Source organism: Silurus aristotelis, assembly GCF_946808225.1.
Source record: "Silurus aristotelis genome assembly, chromosome: 7".
NCBI lineage: Eukaryota > Metazoa > Chordata > Actinopteri > Siluriformes > Siluridae > Silurus > Silurus aristotelis.
The window spans coordinates 1,805,752-1,809,010 of NC_139580.1; the positions used below are offsets into that span (position 1 = coordinate 1,805,752).

At 34.9% G+C, this 3,259-nt stretch overlaps 1 protein-coding gene across 3 annotated transcripts in view; it reads right to left on the bottom strand.

The window, feature by feature from the left end:
* Positions 1–1,674, bottom strand: part of LOC310728909 (tenascin-like) — a 36,720-nt gene extending 35,046 nt beyond the window's left edge. Inside the window, exon 1 of one of the 3 annotated variants that reach the window (XM_083546757.1) lies at positions 1,520–1,673. The gene's annotated coding sequence lies outside the window, so the exon portion shown is untranslated. Of the gene's footprint in view, positions 1–1,519 lie in introns of all 3 variants that reach the window. The other 2 variants (XM_083546759.1, XM_083546758.1) reach the window with 2 other exon arrangements.
* Between the last annotated feature and the right edge of the window lie 1,585 nt (positions 1,675–3,259).

The following is a 3,259-nucleotide window of genomic DNA, read 5'->3' on the forward strand; positions in this document are numbered from 1 at the left end:
ACAATTCATGACACAGCTAAACAATAAGATGAATACACAATCAGTCACACAAATACACAATTAATTACACAATCCATCACACAACTACACAATCAATCACCCAGTCCTTCATACAACTACACAATCAATCACCCAGTCCATCATACAACTACACAATCAATCACACAGTCCATCACACAGCTACACAATCACACATCTACACAATCAATCACTCAATCCATCACACATCTACACAATCAATCACTCAATCCATCACACAGCTACACAATCAATCACACAAGTACACAACCACACAATCAGTCACACAAGTACACACTCAGACACCTACACAACTACATAATCAATCACACAATTAATCACACAACTAAACAATCAAACAATTAATCACACAATTACACAACTACACAATCACTGAATAAAAACTAATCACTGGCCAACAGCTATAACAGTAATAGCAGTGTAGCTCCGCCCACAAGACTCACACACAGTATCATTCCATTCTCTTACAATCATTTATTCATGATTTTGTTGATTTATTTTTTAGTGTTTGTTTGTGTCTCGTGCTTTCAGGTGTTTAATGTGGGGAGACGTTTCAGACCTGCGTTAATAATAATAATGATAATAATAATAATAATAATAATAATAATAATAATAATAATAATAATAATAATAATAATAATATTTTTACTGATATGAAATATGAATAATAGATGTATATGATATAAAAAATAAAACCCGAGTGAATTTTAAATCAGAAGATAAACAGAGATGTAATGATTCAGTTCATTTAAATCTCACAATCAGTGTTTATAATAACAATAATTATATTATATTATATTATATTATATTCTCTCTTTATAACAGTACAGACTGACTCCAAATTTATCATGTATGTATTCAAAAACAAATTACCATTCTTTTTTACAAGATTAATATAATGAAAATCAATAATAAATTCATTTATTTATTTTTACATTTTTTTAATAAGAATGAACAGTTCATTCCCTTTGATCAGCTTTTTTAATTCTTTAAAGACACGTCTTGTAAAGAACACGTTAGTGAGACGTCACAAAGCAAACACGTATAAATTCTCCAAAAAATGAATAAATATAATTTAAAAGTGACTTGATTCATTACAGATATAAACTCATCAGTAAATATAATACATTTATAAACCTTTTAAAAGTTATTTATTTTATATTTTATTATTTATTTTATATTTGCTATAATCGAATATATTTGATATTTGTTTGTTTGTTTATTTATTTTATTTGTTTATTTAGTTATGGATGCCTTTATTTTCTCCCCGTATCTGAGGAGCTGCAGGAGGAGTATCGAAGACGCTCTGAGAGTCTGAAGTGTAGAAAATAAAGAAATAAACACAGTGAGAGTCAAAGTTCTGATCCGATTCGATCCGATCTCAGGGGCATCACCCACCAAATAACCACAGCATGCAAGTCACCATGGTAACCACATGCACTACAGCTAAAAGGAATATTATGGGATTTTTGGGGCTTACCTGAGAAGAGAGGGATGCTCTCAGTCTGTCATTCCATCACCTCTTTCTGTATCTTCTGTCTCTTACCCTTTTCATCTGTCCAGTCTCGGAGAGGACTGATGGACTGACTGAAAAGAGTGAGAGGAGGGAAGAAGGGAATGAGAGAGAGAGAGAGAGAGAGAGAGAGAGAGAGAGAGAGAGAGAGAGAGAGAGAGAGAGAGAGAGAGAGAGAGAGAGAGAGAGGAGGGAAGCTATAAAGTTTTCTCATTCTTGAAGAATTTGTCCTCCCCCTGTTTTCCTCTTTCTCTCTCTCTCTCTCTCTCTCTCTCTCTCTCTCTCTCTCTCTCTGTGATGTAACTCGGTGAGGTTTTGCTGGTCCCCATGGGACGTTGGTTGGGTTTTGACTGAAAACATCTGATATTTGTTTGTCTTTTGAAGAAACTGACAGAAAACAATCTCAGACTCTTTCTTTCTTGTCTCTCCATCAACACACTCTTTTACACAACGTTTCTAAATTCACACTCAGTTCTTCACCGAGTTGCTGAGGAGCTCCTATAGCACCCGCATGAATCCGTATCATGGCCCGAGGTAAATCGGAGAGCATTAGCGATTTTCTCAGGTGCTTCAGAGCGTTTCTCTGATCAGAAATGAAATTCTTAAAAACTTCTTGTTCAAACTTCAGGTCATGTCGTCACTTGTTATCATCATAAAAGGGTTTTCTGGTCACTTACAACAAAATTTTTATGTTTTTGTACATTCATTTATTCTTCTGCTGTTTCCTGCATTATAGTTGATAATGTTTATGTTGATAAATATATTCTACTGATTCTCTCCTGAATAGTTTTAACCCCCAAAACATCTCAGCATCTGTTCATTAACAGCTAAATGGATAAAGCAGGTGTCAGAATCTGTAAATTTCTATTAAACTTTTTTAAATGTATCTCGAATTGATGAATTGTGCAGATGAATCTTGAACGTCACTAATGAAGGCGAGTGAACGACATCAGAACTGATCATCAGTTATTTCTCTAAAACAGGTCCAACTCTGATTGGTGACAGCAATAAAGAAGAAATGAACATGGTGAAGAGCAGGAATAAGAATAAAGAGGCAGAATGAAGGAAGAGGAAGAAGAGGTCAGAGATGTCGACACATTTCAGATGAATTTAGTTCCATTATTGTGGACCATGTTGTCACTCACAATGGCGTCGGGTCGGAGGGTACAGTTGAATAATCTGAGATCAACCAGGTCTAATTCAAACATTTCATAGACAGAACATGGATGTAATCCAGTGTGGACTGTGCTGTTATACTGTATATACATTTATTTATATATATATATATTCTGTAACACACAAACACACAAAGCCCTTCTTCACACCTCAGCAGGTCAGAGTGCACAGTTCTGCCTTATCATGTTTCCTGTGTTTGCCTTCGTAATGGTAGATTTTTCTCCATTGTGCTTTCGTGTATTTTTCCTTTCTTTTACAACAACATTGTGATTGATTTTTTTGTTAGATTATTTATTACAGTACAGCAAAAGTGTGACTCCTGATCGGTCTCTAACAAACAACATCCCACCTACAGTAATGTGTAGATTTGTGCTGCTGAAATTCATAGACACCATACAGAAGAAACTCAGCCTTGGGAATTTTTAGTCACTGGAATCCAAAGAGTTTACATCAGGAAACACTGAAAGCGTACGCCGTCATGCCGACTACACGACCAAACAATGACAAAAGGACTTGAGATGGAAATGAGAT